The sequence below is a fragment of the Pseudophryne corroboree genome, chromosome 4 (assembly GCF_028390025.1).
Source record: "Pseudophryne corroboree isolate aPseCor3 chromosome 4, aPseCor3.hap2, whole genome shotgun sequence".
Classification (NCBI taxonomy): Eukaryota; Metazoa; Chordata; class Amphibia; order Anura; family Myobatrachidae; genus Pseudophryne; species Pseudophryne corroboree.
The window spans coordinates 161,435,347-161,454,528 of record NC_086447.1 but is presented as its reverse complement, the minus strand read 5'-3'; positions in this window follow the sequence as shown (position 1 = coordinate 161,454,528).

Genomic DNA, 19,182 nt, shown 5'->3' with positions numbered 1-19,182 from the left:
TAGCCGAGCAAGGCGGGAAGATCCGAGTCTGCCTCAGACCCGTGTAAAAAGGCTGAAGTTCGGGGGGGTTCGGTTTCCGAGAAACCGAACCCGCTCATCACTAGGTAGGGCGAGGCAGTGGAAAATACCGTGTTCAAAGAAAAGGCATAATCAAAACCAAGGGGAACTGACGTAACAACCTGGGATGCCTGGAACGCACGACATCTAAGATGCACAAGCGCAACGTCTGAGATGCTCATTGCAGTTATTAACTGTACAGTATACAGTATGCCAGGGATCGCCCCTATTCTCTTGGGGAGCTTCATCTCCTCATTTGCTTGCGGGACAGACCTCTCGCCAGCAACGAGGAGAAGATTAGGGCCTTATAGGAGGGCTCGCAGGGAAATCCTCCGGAAGTACAGCCGGAGTAGGACCGTGAGGTTACTCCAAAGGCGGTGGAGTGACCTTGTCCGGAGGACCCCAAGACGCCTACAGGCCATTCGTGACTGTAAGTACAGTACAGTACTGCAGATTGCTGTACTTTAAGTTACTGTAGTTACAGGTACTGTATAACACGGGCCGCTGTAGCAGCAGGTATCCGGTCTATACAGTACTGTACCTGTGATAAACAAATGGTGAAACAAGGCGTAAACGTTAACCAGGGTCAAAAGGTCAAGTTTTTTTTTTTAGTTTTTTTTTGCATTTACTATCGATGTCAAAAGCGACACCATCTAGGTCGACACACCTTAGGTTGACACCAATTGGTTGGCACCAGATATAGGTTGACATGGCCATTAAGTTGACATGGCAAAAGGTCGACATGAGTTTTTTGGGGGAAAAAATACTTTTTTGAAACTTGTTTATACAGTTCTTTACAATCCACGTGGCCTACGATTGTGCAGTGTATCATGCAGTGTACAGTATATGCATGTATCACATCATGCAGTGTATCGTGCTGTGCAGTGGCGTGCGGTGAGGTCAGTGGCTGGGGAGGCACAAGCAGCTAACACCCCCCCACCCTATAGAGTGGAGTAAAAAAATAAAGATAGCCCCCCCCCCCTCCTCCCCCCTACATTCGTGAAATCAGCACCGGGCAGAACCAGCCAGGGGGGATAATGCCATAGGAGGGGAGACACTCGGTATGGGGTCCCCCTGCCATAACATTAATCTGCCCCCCCAAACCAGCCAGCCCAGGGCTGGAATTCCTCGGAAGTGGGGACCCCAAAAAATGAAAATGGGGTCCCCCTCCCGAGCAACAACCAGCACTGGGCTGATAGCCCAGTGCTATGCCCCGCACACCTGGTGGCGGTGGGTGCGGGGTTCATTGTTAATATTGTTCTTGACAGGTGCCCTACAGGTCCCAGCAAGCCTGCCCCAGCATGATGGCACTTGGAAAACCACAAGTGCCAGCATGCCCGGCTATAAATAGCCCGCTGGCACCTGTGGTCCACCTGTAAAGAACAGTAATATTGTTCTTTACAGGTGGCCAACAGGTCCCAGCAAGCCTGCCCCAGCATGCTGGCACATGGAGAACCACAAGTGCCAGCATGCTGGACATAAATGGCTGCTGGCACCTGTTGTCCACCTGTAAAGAAAATATTAAAATAAAAACACCAGAGTCTTTAAAAAAAAATAGTTTATTTTACAGAGTCTTCACCTGGGGGCGGCGGCCTGTAAGCTCTTTTGCATGGCCGCCGCCTCCCCAGGGCTTCCGATGTCTTCACCTGGGGGGGCGCCACCTCCCCAGGGCTTCCAGCGTCTTCATCCGGCATTTTCACCTGGGAGGCGGCGGCCTTTAAGCGCTTTTGCATGGCCGCCGCCTTCCCCAGGGCTTCCAGCGTCTTCACCTGGTGGGCGGCGGCTGCTAAGCTCTTTTGCATAGCCGCCGACCATCCAGGACTTCCAGCGTCTTCTGCCTTCAGGAGCTCTTCTCAGCTCCTCCTCCGCCGTCGGACTGACAGCCGCTCCCTCGCGCTGACTTATATAAGTCAGCCGGAGGGGGCGGGGCGATGACGCAGCGAGCCGTGATTGGCTCGCGGCGGCCATCTTGAATTTAAAAATGATGCTATGGCGCCATTTTTTAAATTGGTACCGCTCCGCTGCCCAAATTCTGTACCGCCGCCCGCGCCCCGCAGTCTGCACCTCCGCCACCACCCGTCGCCCGCACCTCCGCCACCTACCGCCGCCTGCACTTCCGCCGCTCGCTCTTCCGCTGCCAGCACCTCCGCCGACACCCGCACCTCCGCCGCGCCCACAACAGTGATTGATAGCGGATCCAGTGACGGATCCGCTGGCCAATCACTGTGGCCTGACTGACAGGGGACGTGCTTTCATAGGTTGAAAGCACGTCCCTGTGTGAATGCGGCACCTCTAATGGGGCCGCTTTCCCATGTTATTTCAATGGGCTTTTAATGCCCATTGCTAGGCCCCGCCCGCGCCCGCCCCCCGCTCTCCATACCTTTCCCTATCTGACAGGGAGGCACCATGATCGGTGCCTCCCAAACACATTTTACACAGGAGGTATGATTAGGATAATATAAAGCAGATACTCATGACACAGAATATGTGTCATAAGTATCTTCTTTATAATATTTTAATCATTAATGACAGGGGAGGCACTGCCTCCCCTGCCTCCCCTGACTGCACGTCCCTGGTGCTGTGTAATTGCAGCGTGTCATGCAGTGTACATTCAGTGTATGGTATTGTGCTGTGAAATTGCAGTGTAATGCATAGTGAATCACATCATGTGGTGTGCTGTGTATCTTGTAGTGTAATTGCAGTGTTTTGTGCAGTGTACAGTACATGCACTGTATCATATTGTGCAGGGAAATGTGCAGTGCATCGTGCAGTGTAATGTGCAGTTTATTGTATCACGCAGTGTATCATGCAGTGAAATTGCAGTGTATTGTGCAGTGTATCACATAGTGCAGCGCATATATGCAGTGTCGTGCAGTGAATCGTGTGGTGTAATGGCAGTGTGTCGTGCAGTGCATTGTGCGGTGTAATTGCAGTGTGTCGTGCAGTGTTACTGCAGTGTATTGTGCAGTGTATCGTACAGTATCATGCAGTGTAATGTGCAGTTGTGATTGCAGTCTCCTGCCTCCCACGCTGAGAGTTTGATTCCCAAAGTGTTTCAGATAGTATTCTAAGGGACGTTACTGTGGCAGAATTTATTCTAAGGGACTTTACTGTGGCAGAAAATATTCTAAGGGACATTACTGTGGCCTAATGTGTTATGAGGTGCATTACTCTTGCATAATGTGTTATAAGGTCCATGACTGTGGCAGATCTCTACTTTGTGACGTAATGTGTATATACTACTGCACTACTGTCACGTACAGTAACATAAATAAGGTGCTCTACTCTGTGACACAATGTGAATCAAGGGCAGTACTGTGACTTGACCTGAATAAACTGCACTACTGTGACGTGACGTGAATAAGATGGATTCAGGTGAGTGCTGCATCATCTGTCATGTCAATTTATACTGTAATGAACAGTACTGAGATGGTTAAGGGTGGGAGGGCTGCATGCTGATGTGTGTCATAATGTTTATAAGGGCAATGCTAACATGTGTCACAATGTCTATAAAGGTAGTGTTCTGTCTAATACCCTGGACCTACTATACTGTACTGTAGCGATACTGTAAGTAATGTCAAGTACAGTAGTGTACATATTGATTTATACAATCCCACCCCCGTCCTGACCACCTGAGATAACTCACCGCAATCCGGATGGGAGGGAAGGTGGGACACTTCCTGTGAGATCCGGCGGCCTGGGATGTTAAGAATGTCTGTTTACAAAAATAAATTGAAATATTAAACACACAGTATAAACAAGATTGTAGATAGCTGAATACCCGTGCTTCGCTACGGGATGAGGATGGTAAATTAGAGTGATAGTTGTTTGTTAATTTATGTTTGTTGGAGAACTAGTATACTGTATACTGTAGGCATATCTTGCTTCTCTGACGCAGATTGTGTAGTGGCTGGACCCATTTTTGTTCCCCCAAGGGATCCTGCTCTTCCCACGATACAACTCTCAGTCTGTGGCTTCCTTCTGCCTCCATTCCCCTCCTCCGCAGTCACACACAGAATATAGGCATGCTGCATATCATTTTAATCTGCAGAAGCTGCTTGTGCCCCATTTGCCTAGTTTGCCTATGCCTAGGACCGGCTCTGTATATTACAATAGAAAAAAAAATAGTGTCAGGGAAAAAAACACCTCATCACAGATACACAAGCTCATGTCTAAATGTACAGTAAGCAGTGATCCCTTGCCATTGGTTTTAGATTATGCCCTAATGGCTAGGGGACTTGGCCGCTCACTTACTGTGCTGTACTGTATCCCTGACTTCAATAGACCACACTGTTGCTTAAACTTCTTGTTTTGTGTCTGTATACTGTACACTATACCGTATTAATTAATTGATCATTCTACGGGTCTTCATTACCCCTGTGTATTTTAGCTAGGGGATTGTGACGCTCCTTCAGCATTGGCCCATAGTCTACAAAACCTGTGCCGTCGCTCGCTCCATAGCTGAGGGCTGCCACGATGTGGGGGGAATTGGGCGGTGGCCATTTTGTCAGTTTGCTATGCGATCGAGTCCGGTGTACCTTAATGTGCATAGAGCTCGCTTATCCCTATTGCCCCTGTGTATTTTAGTTAGGGGATTGTGACGCTCCTTCAGCATTGGCCCATAGCCTGCAAAACCTATGCTGTTGCTCGCTCCATATCTGAGGGCTGCCACGAAGTGGGGGGTTCATGGGCGGCGGCCATTTTATGAGTTTTCTATGCGATCGAGTCTGGTGTACCATTATGTGCATAGAGCTCGCTTATCCCTATCGCCCCTGTGTATTTTAGCTAGGGAATTGTGATGCTTCTTCAGCATTGGCCCATAGCCTGCAAAACCTATGCTGTTGCTTGCTCCATATCCAAGTGCTGCCACGAGGTGGGGGTTCATGGGCGGAAGCCATTTTGTCAGTTTGCTATGTGATTGAGTCCGGTGTATCGCTATGTGCATAGAGCTCGCTTATCCCTATCGCCCCTATGTATTTTAGCTAGGGGATTGTGACGTTTTTTCAGCATTGGCCCATATCCTGCAAAACCTATGATGTTACTTGCTCTGTATCCGAGTGTCTCCATGGGGCAAGGAGTCACAGACGGTAGCCATTTCAATTGAGTCTGCCCTGCTACACAATTGTATGTATACCGTACGGTGCATTTTAAAACAGCTCACTAGCCCGTGAGTGTATGCTGCAATTGGGTAGCAGTGCAGGGATGCTGTAACAGTTTTCTAGCAGGTATTAACCAGGCCTCTCATTTTGTAGGAGCTATGCAGGAGATGTCTGTCTCTCACCAAGTGTGTACCCAGTTTTATAGTTGTGCATGTGAAGGGGTAAGCATTGTATAAGCTTGAAGTCAGTTAAATTATAAATTTTAATGGAAAACATAACATGGTAGTCTAGCTATTTTCTAGAGATGAGCGGGTTCGGTTCTCAGAGAACCGAACCCTTCCGAACTTCACCATTCGAGTCCGGATCCGAGCCAGGCTCAGGTTTTCCTGCCGGACTCGGAAACCAGAACGAGGCAAAACGTCATTATCCCGCTGTCGGATTCTCGCAGGGTTTGGATTCCATATAAGGAGCCGCACGTCACCGCCATTTTCACTCCGGTATTGTAGAGTGTACAGAGAGGACGTGTCTCCGTTCTTTTAGTGTCCATGTCTTGTGCTGTATTTGTCCAGTCACAGTGCTTGTGTCCTCTTGCTGCCATATGTCAATTGCTGCTGTGTTGTGCTGCATCAGTACAGTGGTGGTGTATTGTGCTGCATCAGTCCAGTGGTAGTGTCCTGTGCATCAGCCATCAGTCATTCCAGTGACCAGGCAGTCACAGTGGTTGTGTCCTCTTGCTGCCATATGTCCATTGCTGCTGTGTTGTGCTGCATCAGTACAGTGGTGGTGTATTGTGCTGCATCAGTTCAGTGGTAGTGTCCTGTGCATCAGCCATCAGTCATTCCAGTGACCAGGCAGTCACAGTGGTTGTGTCCTCTTGCTGCCATATGTCCATTGCTGCTGTGTTGTGCTGCATCAGTTCAGTGGTGGTTTATTGTGCTGCATCAGACCAGTGGTAGTGTCCTGTGCATCAGTCATCAGTTATTCCAATGACCAGGCAGTCACAGTGGATGTGTCCTCTTGCTGCCATATGTCCATTGCTGCTATGTTGTGCTGCATCAGTTCAGTGGTGGTGTGTTGTGCTGCATCAGTCCAGTGGTAGTGTCCTGTGCATCAGCCATCAGTCATTCCAGTGACCAGGCAGTCACAGTGGATATGTCCGCTTGCTGCCATATGTCCATTGCTGCTGTGTTGTGCTGCATCAGTTCAGTGGTGGTATATTGTGCTGCATCAGTCCAGGGTTAGTGTCCTGTGCATCAGCCATCAGTCATTCCAGTAACCAGGCAGTCACAGTGGTATACTCTGCAGTCACATGTCCAGTGCTGCTGTATAATAATAACAAGTCCCTTACAGTGTTGCTGTGTTGTCCTGCATCAGACCAGTGGTAGTGTCCTATGCATCAGCCATCAGTCATTCCAGTGACCAGGCAGTCACAGTGGTATACTCTGTAGCCATATGTCCACTGCTGCCATGTAATAATAACAACAACAAGTCCCTTACAGTGTTGCTGTGTTGTCCTGCATCAGACCAGTGGTAGTGTCCTGTGCATCAGCCATCAGTCATTCCAGTGACCAGGCAGTCACATGGTATACTCTGCAGCCATATGTCCACTGCTGCCGTATAATAATAAATTATAATAACAAATCCCTTACAGTGTTGCTGTGTTGTCCTGCAACAGACCAGTGGTAGTGTCTTGTGCATCAGCCATCAGTCATTCCAGTGACCAGGCAGTCACAGAGGTATACTTTGCTGCCGGGTGTAGTACTGGTGACCGGCGGTCTCCTGACCGCCGGTCACCTTACCGACGCCGGGATCCCGGCAGCATACCGACGCCGGGATCCCGGCGGGGAGGGGTGAGTGCAGCAAGCCCCTTGCGGGCTCGCTGCGCTCGCCACGCTGCGGGCTCGGTGACGACCTGCGGTCGCCACGGGTTCTATCCCCACTCTATGGGTGTCGTGGACACCCACGAGTGGAAATAGTCCCTGTTGGTCGGCATGCCGACCATCGGGATAGTGAGCCGTCGGGCTCACGGAGGAGGTCATGTGACTGTCGGTCAGCTGACCGGCGGTCACATGAATACCACCCTTTGCTGCCATATGTCCACTGCTGCTGTATAATAATAACAAGTCCCTTACAGTGTTGCTGTGTTGTCCTGCATCAGACCAGTGGTAGTGTCCTGTGCATCCGCCATCAGTCATTCCAGTGACCAGGCAGTCACAGTGGTATACTCTGCTGCCATATGTCCAGTGCTGCTGTATAATAATAAGTCCCTTACAGTGTTGTTGACTGTGTTGTCCTGCATCAGACCAGTGGTAGCGTCCTGTGCATCAGCCATCAGTCATTCCAATGACCAGGCAGCCACAGTGGTATCCTTTGCTGCCATATGTCCAGTGTTCCGGTGCCGCGTATTGTGTTATATAACTCCAGAAAAATAATGGAGAACAAAAATTTGGAGGATAAAATAGGGAGAGATCAAGAACCACTTCCTCCTAGTGTTGAAGCTGCTGCCACTAGCCATGACATAGACAATGAAATGCCATCAACATCGTCTGTCAAGGCCAATGCCCAATGTGATAGTAGAGGGCATGTAAAATTCAAAAAGCCGAAGTTTAGTAAAAAGCCCCCCAAAAAGAAATTTAAATGGTCTGAAGAGAAACGTAAACTTGCCAATATGCCATTTACGACATGGAGTGGCAAGGAACGGCTAAGGCCCTGGCCTATGTTCATGACTAGTGGTTCAGCTTCACATGACTATGGAAGCCCTCAACCTCCATTTTGCCATTTAATTCCAGTGATTTGGACGTATAATTCCAGTGATTTGGATGTATAATTCCAGTGATTTTGCAGTATAATTCCAGTGATTTGGACGTATCATTCCAGTGATTTTGCCATTTAATTCCAGTGATTTGGATGTATAATTCCAGTGATTTTGCCATTTAATTCCAGTGATTTGGACGTATAATTCCAGTGATTTTGCAGTATAATTCCAGTGATTTTGCAGTATAATTCCAGTGATTTTGCCATTTAATTTGTCACGGTCCAGCGGGAGACTGTACAGGAGACCGGGCTCTTACCTGTCCGGTCCCTCTGGAGAGGTCCAGCTGGTGGAGGTGCGGGCTGCTGGCGCCGGGCAGGGTGCGCTGGGAGGACAGGTAGGGGCTCTGGATGGTGGCTCTGCAGACTGGCAGCATGTCCCTCCGGCTGGGTGAGTGGTGCTGCTGTGGAGCCATGGCTTCTGTGATCAGGCTGGGCTGTGTTCCCTGCGTCGGGTTCCGGCGGCGTCATCTTGGATGTGGGCAAAAAGCCTGTCTTGCCTACACTTCACCTATTTATCACTTTCCTGTGGCCAATTAGCTCTGAGCAGCTGCTATAAGACAGGAAGGCCTGGAGGAGGGATTTTGCCAGTGCAACGTCTTTCACAGTATCTGTGAAGCTAGTTCTCTGTGCTCCAGCAGCGTCTCCAGTGTCAGGTTCTTGTTTACCGCAAATAACCCGAGCCTTCTGATACAGTCTTAAGCTAACTGCCGACTCTGTTCCCGTGTCCTACCCGGCTACTTGTTCCGGACGCCGCAGTAACCAGCCTTCAGTATTTCTCCTTTGAGTACTGGGTCACGGTTTCGGGTATCTTCAACCACCTGCTAACCTTCAGTCATATCTCTATTCAACTGTCTTTGGCGAAACCTGTTAAACTTCTCCAAGTAATAAATGCGCAAGACCTTCATCCGTCCTGCTCGTTTGTTATTCAGAGATCCAAGTGCACCAGAATCATCTTCCCAAAATTCGGATCCACAAGAATCATCAGACATGACAGTTTGCACTGTCCACATGGATCCGGGAACTGGACAGGATTCTGGCTCGGATCTCCTGCACAGCATAGCGAGGCATCTGGAGGGATTGGAAATTTAATAGCGACATTTGGCGCAGTTCCTTCAAGAGATATCCACTCGGCAGAATTCCATCCAAGCCTCTCTAGCGAATGCTACTCTTGCCCGTCGACCGTAGTCCCAAGTTTCTCAGCCTGTCCTGGCATTACTGGGGTCGTCATCATCCTCTCTCCATTTACCAACCCCCAGCAAGTTTGATGGAAACTCTAAACTCTGTCGTGGATTCCTTAATCAGTGCGATGTGCACTTTACGTTACAGTCAGCAAATTTCCCAACACAAAAGGCGAAGGTGGCATACATAGTCTCCTTACTCTCAGGGACAGCCCTGGAATGGGTCTTACCGCTCTGGGGAAAAGATGATGCTCTGCTGAGTGACTATCCAAAATTCTTAGCTACTTTTAGCAAGATCTTTGATGAACCAGGACGCTCAACATCAGCATCCATTGAGATTATGCGTCTACGCCAAGGGAATAGGCAAGTTGACCAGTATATAATTCAGTTTCAAACCTACGCCTCTGAACAACAATGGAATGTGGAAGCCTTGGTTTCAGCATTTTGGAGTGGTCTTTCTGATCATTTGAAGGATAATCTAGCGACTCGAGACTTGCCACCAAAGCGGGATGATCTCATTTCAATTTGTAACAAAGTCAATCTACGATTCCGGGAGAGGCAGGCAGAAAAGAGCAAGGGCGATCACTACCATTTCCGCCCTATACCTCTGGCACCCCCTCCGCCAGCAGTAGATTCTCCTGACGAACCCATGCAGCTGAACCGGGCCTGACTTACTCCTGAGGAGCGCCAGAAACAGCGGCGAGAAAATTTGTGTCTTTACTGTGGGGCACCGGGACACATGGTGGCCTCGTGCCCACAGCGTCCAGGAAACTCCCACTCCTAACTGGGCTAGGAGACACCAGGTTAGGAGTCTTGTCTTGGTTTCCAAATTCCTCTGAACCTACTCTACCAGTCACTGTTGAACTCTTGCAAGGTACTAAGTCCGTTCTCTCTCTTTTAGATACAGGAGCAGCAGAGAATTTCATCACGGCCCATCTGGTTCAGCAGCTTCAGATCCCTGTGCGAGATTTATCCCATTCCATTTCGTAATCTGCAGTTGATGGAAGCCGTATTTCTGGTGGAGTAATTTCTCAACAGACTCTTCCTATTGCAGTTGGTATCGGTGCTCTTCATAAAGAGCAATTGGAACTTTTAGTTATACCCAAGGCGTCACATGAAATTGTGCTGGGTTACCCTTGGTTTAGTAGGCATAACCTGCATATCGATTGGCACTCCATGCAAATCTTATCCTGGCGGAAGACTTGTTTGACCTCTTGTTTGCAAACCACTCAATAAAACCTTTGTCACATCATCCCCGCAGATTCCGCCTCAGTACGCTTCCTTCTCCGACGTCTTCAGTAAACAGGGAGCTGATATCTTGCCACCCCATAGGAAATGGGACTGTCCTATAGACCTTGAACCTGGGAAAGATCCACCCAGAGGTTGGACCTACCCTTTATCAATTCCTGAAACTAAGGCTATGTCCGAGTATATCCGAGAAAACTTGGCCAAGGGGTTCGTTCGGCCATCTACCTCTCCAGCCGGAGCTGGGTTCTTCTTTGTCCAGAAAAAAGATGGGGGGCTAAGACCTTGTATATACTACCGGGGCCTGAACAGCATCATGGTAAAAAATCGTTACCCACTACCCTCATTTCCGAATTATTTGATCGGGTCAAGAGAGCGACCATCTTCTCCAAACTAGACCTAAGAGGAGCCTACAATCTGATCAGGATACGAGCAGGCGACGAATGGAAGACCACGTTCAATACCAGGGACGGTCATTTCGAATATCTCGTCATGCCATTTGGTCTGAGTAACGCCCCTGCCGTATTCCAAAATTTTGTCAATTAAATTTTCCAAGACCTTCTATATCAATCTGTCGTGGTCTATCTGGATGACATCTTAATCTTTTCCTCAGACCTTGGAACACATCGATAGCACGTTCTAGAAGTACTATGTAGACTGCGGGAGAACCATCTGTATTGCAAGCTAGAGAAATGCATCTTCGAGCAGGTTTCAGTTCCCTTTCTAGGGTATATAATTTCTGGCTCCGGATTACAGATGGATCCGGAGAAAGTACAAGCCATATTGAATTGGTCAAGACCTTCTCTTAAAGTGGTACAGCATTTTCTAGGGTTCTCTAACTACTACCAGAAATTTATTAGAGGGCTCTCCGCCTTGGTAGCCCCCATCCCCGCTCTTACTCGAAAAGAAGCAGACCCGTCTCATTGGTCCCCAGAAGCAGAATACGCTTTCCATCTGCTTAAACAAGCATTCATATCAGCACCAGTATTAAAGCAACCAGATATTAATAAACCTTTTTTCCTCAAAGTGGATGCCTCCTCGGAAGTGGTAGGAGCGGTACTCTCTCAAAGGTACGAAGATCATAAGCTCCATCCTTGTGGTTATTTCTTGAAGAAGTTTCTCCCTGCCGAGAAGAACTACACTATCGGGGAGCAGGAGTTGTTGGCGGTCAAGTTGGCCCTGGAGGAATGGCGATACCTCCTGGAAGGAGCTAACTTCCCTATTACCATTTATACGGATCATCGGAACTTAACCTTCCTGAAAGATCTACAATGTCTGAGTCCACGTCTTGCTCATTGGACCATGTTCTTCTCCCGCTTTTCGTTTATCCTGACTTATCGGCCCGGTTCACAGAATCTGAAAGCGGATGCTCTGTCACGGTCCACTACTTCTGTTGAATCTGAAGAACCTTATCAAACACACACCATCCTAGATGCAAATATTTTTGCCTCCACTCGTCTGCAACCTCTGGCAGGGAAAACTTTTGTCACTCCCCAATTACGGAAGAAATTCATAACTTGGGCTCACACTTCCCGATTTTCAGGTCATCCGGGTGTTCACAATACAGTGGAATTTCTGCAAAGATCCTATTGGTGGCCCACGCTGAAAGCAGATGTGACAGCTTTCATTTCCTCCTGCGTTAAGTGCGCCAACACAAGGTTTCTCTGCACCTCCGACCGGGAAGTTATTGCCTATTTCTGTACCCCTTCAACCGTGTACCATTGAAGAAATTACCAACAGCGTCTGAATTGGCCCATCATTTCATTTCCGAGATTTTCAGGCTTCACGGTCTTCCCACCGAAATAGTGTCTGATCGAGGGGTGCAAGTTCTGGAAATCCCTTTGCACAGCCTTACAAATCAAATTGCAGTACTCCACAGCCTATCATCTACAGTCCAACGGTTCCACGGAACGAGTTAATCAAGATTTGGAGACATTTCTATGCATTCACCTTTCCTCTTCTCAGGATGATTGGGTAGAACATTTACTTTGGGCTGAGTTCGCCCACAACAAAACTTACCATTCTCCTAGTGGGCTTATGCCCTTCCTCATTGTTTAAGGAGCCCATCCTAAAGTTCCAGCATTCCAAAGTCTACCGGCACTTGACTTACCAGCAGTAGAGACTTCCCTAAAGCGTTTTGTGAACATCTGGAATCGGATTCATACCAATCTTCAAAAGTCTTCGTTACAAGAAATGGGCTGATAGAAAATGAAGAACAATTCCTAGTCTCAAGGTAGGAGACCAAGTTGGCTTGTTTCAAAGAACTTACGCTAAGAGTACCTTCGATGAAGTTTGCCCCCCCCCCCGCGCTTTATAGGTCCTTTTCCAAATGTGGGACTGGGAATAATTAATCCAGTGGCTTACAAACTCAAACTACCCCCTTACCTCAAAATTCCTTATTCTTTCCATGTTTCCTTGCCAAAACCTTTAGTTTTGAACCGATTTCAGAGACTGTTACCACGACCACCCAAAGTACTCACCCAAAGTGGAATAGAGTTTGAGGTTCAAAAGGTACTTGACTCCCGAACTCGTTATGGTCGGTTACAGTACCTTTTGGACTACAAAGGATATGGCCCAGAGGAACGGTCCTGGGAGTACGCAACAGATGTTCATGCACCAGCATTAGTTAGCAAATTTCATTCTGAACACCCAGAGAAACCTAAATTGTGTCCGGGGGCCACTCTAAAGAGGGGGGGGGGGGTAATGTCACGGTCCGGCGGGAGACTGTGCAGGGGAGCCGGCTCTTACCTGTCCGGTCCCTCTGGAGAGGTCCAGCTGGCGGAGGTGCAGGCTGCTGGCGCCGGGCAGGGAGCGCTGGGAGGACAGGCAGGGGCTCTGAAGACTGGCAGCATGTCCCTCCGGCTGGGTGAGTGGTGCTGCTGTGGAGCCAGGGCTTCTGTAATCAGGCTGGGCTGTGTTCCCAGCATCGGGTTCCAGTGGCGCCATCTTGGATGTGGGCAAAAAGCCTGTCTTGCCCACACTTTGCCTATTTATCACTTTCCTGTGGCCAATTAGCTCTGAGCAGCTGAGCAGTATCTGTGAAGCTAGTTCTCTGTGCTCCAGCAGCGTCTCCAGTGTCAGGTTCTTGTTTACCGCAAAGTACCCGAGCCTTCTGATACAGTCTTACACTAACTGCCGACTCTGTTCCCGTGTCCTACCCGGCTACCTGTTTCCGGACGCCGCAGTAACCAGCCTTCAGGATTTCTCCTTTGAGTACTGGGTCACGGTTCCGGTATCTTCAGCCACCCGCTAACCTTCAGTCGTATCTCTATTCAACTGTCTTTGGCGAAACCTGTTAAACTTCTCCAAGTAATAAATTCACAAGACCTTCATCCGTCCCGCTCTTTTTTTATTCAGAGATCCAAATGCACCAGAATCATCTTCACAACATTCGGATCCACAAGAATCATCAGACGTGACATAATTCCAGTGATTTGGACATATAATTCCAGTGATTTTGCCATTTAATTCCAGTGATTTTGCAATATAATTCCAGTGATTTGGACGTATAATTCCAGTGACTTTGACGTACAATTCCAGTGATTTTGCAGTATAATGCCAGTGATTTGGACATATAATTCCAGTGATTTTGCCATTTAATTCTCCAGACTCTATCCTAGTGCACTTGAATTATGCATTATATTTATGTTACATTATACTTCACAAGAATATGGTTTATTATATATTTACCAAGGGGAACAGAACATGTACTCTGTAATGGTTGGCCAAATGTCTGTGGTGGCTGTCCATGCCCCAGTGGAGCCTGGCCATACCCTTAAGCATAGGCCCCTACAACAGTATTTACCCCGGTGGGCCCTTCATGCCCCAGTCCGACACTGCATACAGCTACCACATTGCACCTCTTCGACATCTTTGCATGAGGTGCTGTTTGGGGCCTAGTTTTTGAAAAGTGCCATTCTGTCTGATACTGCTGTATGAGTCCAAGAGTACTGCTGTATCAGTCCAGGGGTACTGCCGTATAAGTCCACCAATTGCAGAATTTTTGAAAAATAACAGGGGCGTGCAGGAGATGCTGTCAGTGGACCAAACAATTGCGGCCCACTTTCGACATTCAGCCACTGCGTGACACTACTAGATGAGCCAGGTGGTTGTGTTGCTTGGCTTAGTCATACAGCAACCTCGGTGCACCTCTTTTTCTTATTTGCATCATGTGCTGTTTGGGGCTTTTTTTTTATATCTGCCCTCCTGTCTGCCACTGCAGTGCCACTCCTCGATGGGCCAATTGTTTGTGTTGCTTGGCTTAGTCATACAGCTACCTCATTGCACCTCTTCTACATCTTTGCATGAGGTGCTGTTTGAGGCCTAGTTTTTGAAAAAGTGCCATCCTGTCTGACACTGCAGTGCCACTCCTAGATGGGCCAGGTGTTTGTGCCGCTTAGCATAGTCATACAGGAGCCTCGGTGCACCTCTTTTTCTTCTTTGCATCATGTGCTGTTTGGGGCTTTTTTTTTTATATCTGCCCTCCTGTCTGACACTGCAGTGCCACTCCTAGATGAGCCAGGTGTTTGTGCCGCACACTTGTGTCGTTTAGCTTAGCCATACAGCCACCTCGGTGCAACCTTTTGGCCTAAAAACAATATTGTGAGGTGTTCAGAATAGACTGGAAATTAGTGGAAATGAATGTTATTGAGGTTAATTATACCGTAGGATCAAAATTATCCACAAATTCTGTGATTTTAGCCGTTTTTATGTTTTTTTTTTCAAAAATCATCCAGATCCAAAACCGAACCCAAAACTCGAAAAGTGCCAGCCGCACATCTCTACTATTTTCGTGAATGCTATAATATCATACAGCCATACCAATTATCACCTGTATACAAATCTCTTTCTCCTTTCTTTTTCCCTAAGATTATTGTATTATTATATCATTAGGTACAATTTGCAGATGAAAGTAAGTAAGTGGCAGGAAGCAGGACTGATACTTGTTTGAATGTGTCTCAAGCTGGTTCAAACTGTTGATAGACACCAGGTCATTATCCTTAAACTGTCAACAGCTTTTACAGTGTAGACATTTGAAATGTTGCCATGTGAAATGGCGACAGTATTAGCATGATGACAGTTAGGGTTAGGCTGGAGGCGGGAAGGTTAGGCTGTGGGGGGAGATTAAGGTTAGACTGCAGGGGGGGGGGGGTTAGGGTTAGACACTTTGTGGATGATTAGGGCTATGAATTAGGGTAGGGATAATTGGAGAAATACTTACTGGAGTGATGCAACATGTCCGCACCTAAAGTGACTGTTATGTGGCCGCAGGGACCCAGAAGAAGACGCTGGAGCTGCCACTGCCACCAGAAGGAAAGAAGCCAGTAGACCACCAGGGACTTGTTTATCGACAGTTTGTCATGTCGACATATTATTCAGGTAGACATGATATATGTTGGCAAGTCACTGTCAACATACTGAGCATCCTGACTTGCTACATGTCGACAGTTCAGCCCTGTCAGCAATCTCATTCTTGTGCAGAGAACCTGTATGTGTAACTACACCTGTAGCCTGGGAGAAAGAATACTGTGCTAAATTTAAGTTGTAAGTATGATGAACTCAGGCAGGTGCCAAGGATGTACAATAATCCATCAACCCATCAACGTACAAGGAGCTTATTTATTGTAAACTGGGAGAGTAAATGTTTCTTGTATTTAGTGGTAGTCATTGCAGTTCTGCTTTTACCCAAAAAGACATTTCCCAGCATATTGGTGACAGAATTTTCCCTTACAAAACAAAGATTTTGCTATTCCAATGCACATTCCGGAAGATGTACAATTGCCTCAATGCTTAGAACATGGCATATAACATCTAATTTGTATTCTGCTAATGTTACAGCAAATATACAAGGACACAAATATTCTACATGATAACACTACAGTAAAACAACAGACTTAAATTATCTGCTCCCATGTTAGTCATGAAAATACAAAGACTTGATGAGTCTCACAGCTAGACAAAGGCATAGTATTGTCTAAGAGATAAATACAATTACTCTACACTGTCTAATCACATAAAGCAGATGTTTGGGTTGTTTTATTGATAGTCCCTCACTAGGCTTCCGAGGAAAGGTAAGGGGATATTGCTGGAAGAAAGGGAAATCGCTTCATTTCATCCTTTGTGTTTGTTGAGTTCAGACTTTCAGAAGTCCTCACTGGCATTTGTCGATGAACTTTGAAAAGTTATTATAATAAGCCATTTTTTTCAGAAGAGTATGCATATAATGCATTTTTCTCATTCTTTCCTGGTGGTCAGGGAGATGATTCACAAACAGCTATTGTCTTTGGCATGCCAAGATGCCTTTGCTTTGTGTTTTCTACTATTATTGTAATAGTCATTCTGCACTACATTGGCGTTTCTATAATGGGTGCAGTGTGTGCGGTGCACACGGGCCCCTGAGTTCAGGGGGGGGGGGGGGCACACCGCACACACTGCACCCATTTCTCCTATACTTCCCTTTCCGGAGTCCATCACTGACCGTGTGTGGGCCCCCTCCTCTCCCGTAGTCGTCGCGCCGCTGTTAGTGCACTGACCACTGGAGACTCTGGCACAGTGCCAGAGTCTACAGCGCATCAGAATCAGGATCAGAATCAGCTTTATTGGCCAGGTATACTTGCATATACTAGGAATTTGTTTTCGGTTTGCTATACAACAGCCAAGTAGGTAACAGGTAAGCAGGTGGGGCAAGTAAAGTCATACAGATAGGTATAACGTAGGGACACAAGTTAGTTACATGTACGTCTAGTCAGTCAATGCTCAGGAGTTCAGCAGGCGGACCGCATGGGGAAAGATAATTTTGAGGCTTCTGGTGGACCCGGTGGGGACGGCCCTGTAACGCCTGCCTGAAGGAAACAAGTTAAACATGTTGCGGCCGGGGTGTAGCTGGTCTTTTAGTATCTTCGTTGCTCGCAGGTACAGGTCCTGGACTGAGGGAAGGTCGGCCATGATGATCTTCTCTGCGGTTCTGAACCACCTTTTGGAGCCTGCATCTGTCCCTCACGCTGGCGGAGCTGTACCATACCAGTATTGAGGAGCACAGTACCGACTCCACAATCACGGATTAGAAGAGGAGCAGAAGCTTCTGTGGGATGTTGAACTTCCTTAGTTGTCTAAGGAAGAACAACCTCTGCTGCGCTTTCCCGACAGTGGCGTCTGCGTTGGACCCCCATTTCAGGTCCTGGGAGATTGTGGTCCCTAGAAACTTGAAGGACTCCACTAGCGATACCACACTGTCAGCAATCGTTAGCGGAGGTGCACTAGATGACTTCTTCCTGAAGTCCACTATCATCTCAACAGTTTTGAGGGGGTTGAGCGCAAGGTTGTTGTGTGTGCATCACTGGGCCAACCGGTTTACTTCCTGTCTATAGGCCGATTCGTCCCCGTCCTTGATGAGGCCGATGACGGTGGTGTCAGGTGTCATCGGCGAATTTGATTATCTTTACTGATTGCGCCTCTGAGGTGCAGTCATTTGTGTACAGGGAGAAGAGCAGGGGTGAGAGGACACAGCCCTGAGGGGCCTCTGTACTAATGCACCGCACTTGAGAGGTGAATTCCCCCGCTTTCACCACCTGTGTTCTATCTGTCAGGAAGTCTACTATCCATGCGCAGGACTCTGAAAACTGGCAACCGCGCCAGAGTCTACAGCGCTCAGAGTGCTAGCAGCGGCGCGACGGCGACGGGAGAGGAGGGGGCCCACACACGGAGTCTGCACACGGGTTCCCTCCTCTCTAGAGATGCCCCTGCTGCACTAATAATGCTAAATATTAAATTTGAATATGAAAAGGAATGCAAGCACTTGGATACATAAAAAAATGTACCTTGTTTATAAGCAAGTAGTATAGACAATTAAATATAAGTGGCTATGGAGACAGTACTTCAATTACCTCCATGCTGACAATGGTTCTATATATTCAGTCAACACTTTTTAAAGTACATTAATGAGGAGTTATATGGTACCTCTGTACAGTATGTTGTTTTGCTATAATGTGGAAGATGGACGTTGTATCACTGCCATCCTCTGTTATTCAGGAAGTACCTCTGCAGCTATTGTTCAGCATTACTGCAGCTAGTGAAGTAACACTTCTGTACCTCTTCAGAGTCCTGTGGTGATTAACACACAGACCACTTTACAATATGGTTTAGTGACGCATTGCCACTCTGCACCCCCAGTGCTACGACATATGGGAACTGTGATTGTGGCCACTGAGTCCAAATGATAAGAAACCACTGTAAACATGGGGATGAACTTTTGTAATGCTTTTTAACAGTGATTACTAGCAATTTGTGAGCAATAAATTGAACATAAAGCCACTCTAAAATACCATTATAAACTACTAGTACAGGGTTACCTCGGTTAGTGCTTGAGCTGCTTGAAAATATTGAATCATTTCAGAATCACAATTCAATGGCCAAGAACATATTCTCATAATTGCCAATTAATACAGATTCTAATTCGGGGCTCGTGATTGACATTCACAGTTTGTATTCTACATTTAAATTTCATGTTCACTGACTTTGTTCGATGGTCATTGATCACCTTTAAATTTGTATTTTCAAATATTTCTATTTTTAATACAGCATGTGTCACCCAATTTATACCCTTCAGATATAAAGACCTACAAGTGCCACCTCACATTGTCTATTCTGCTCTATTGATCACTGAGTTGGTTAGAGGAAGGCACCAAAGCTATACTGAAAGTATTGGGGTAGAGTGCCAGCAGCACTTTGATTATTTTTCATACTATACAAAATATATTATTAAATAATGAAAATGTAGGTACACAATTGGC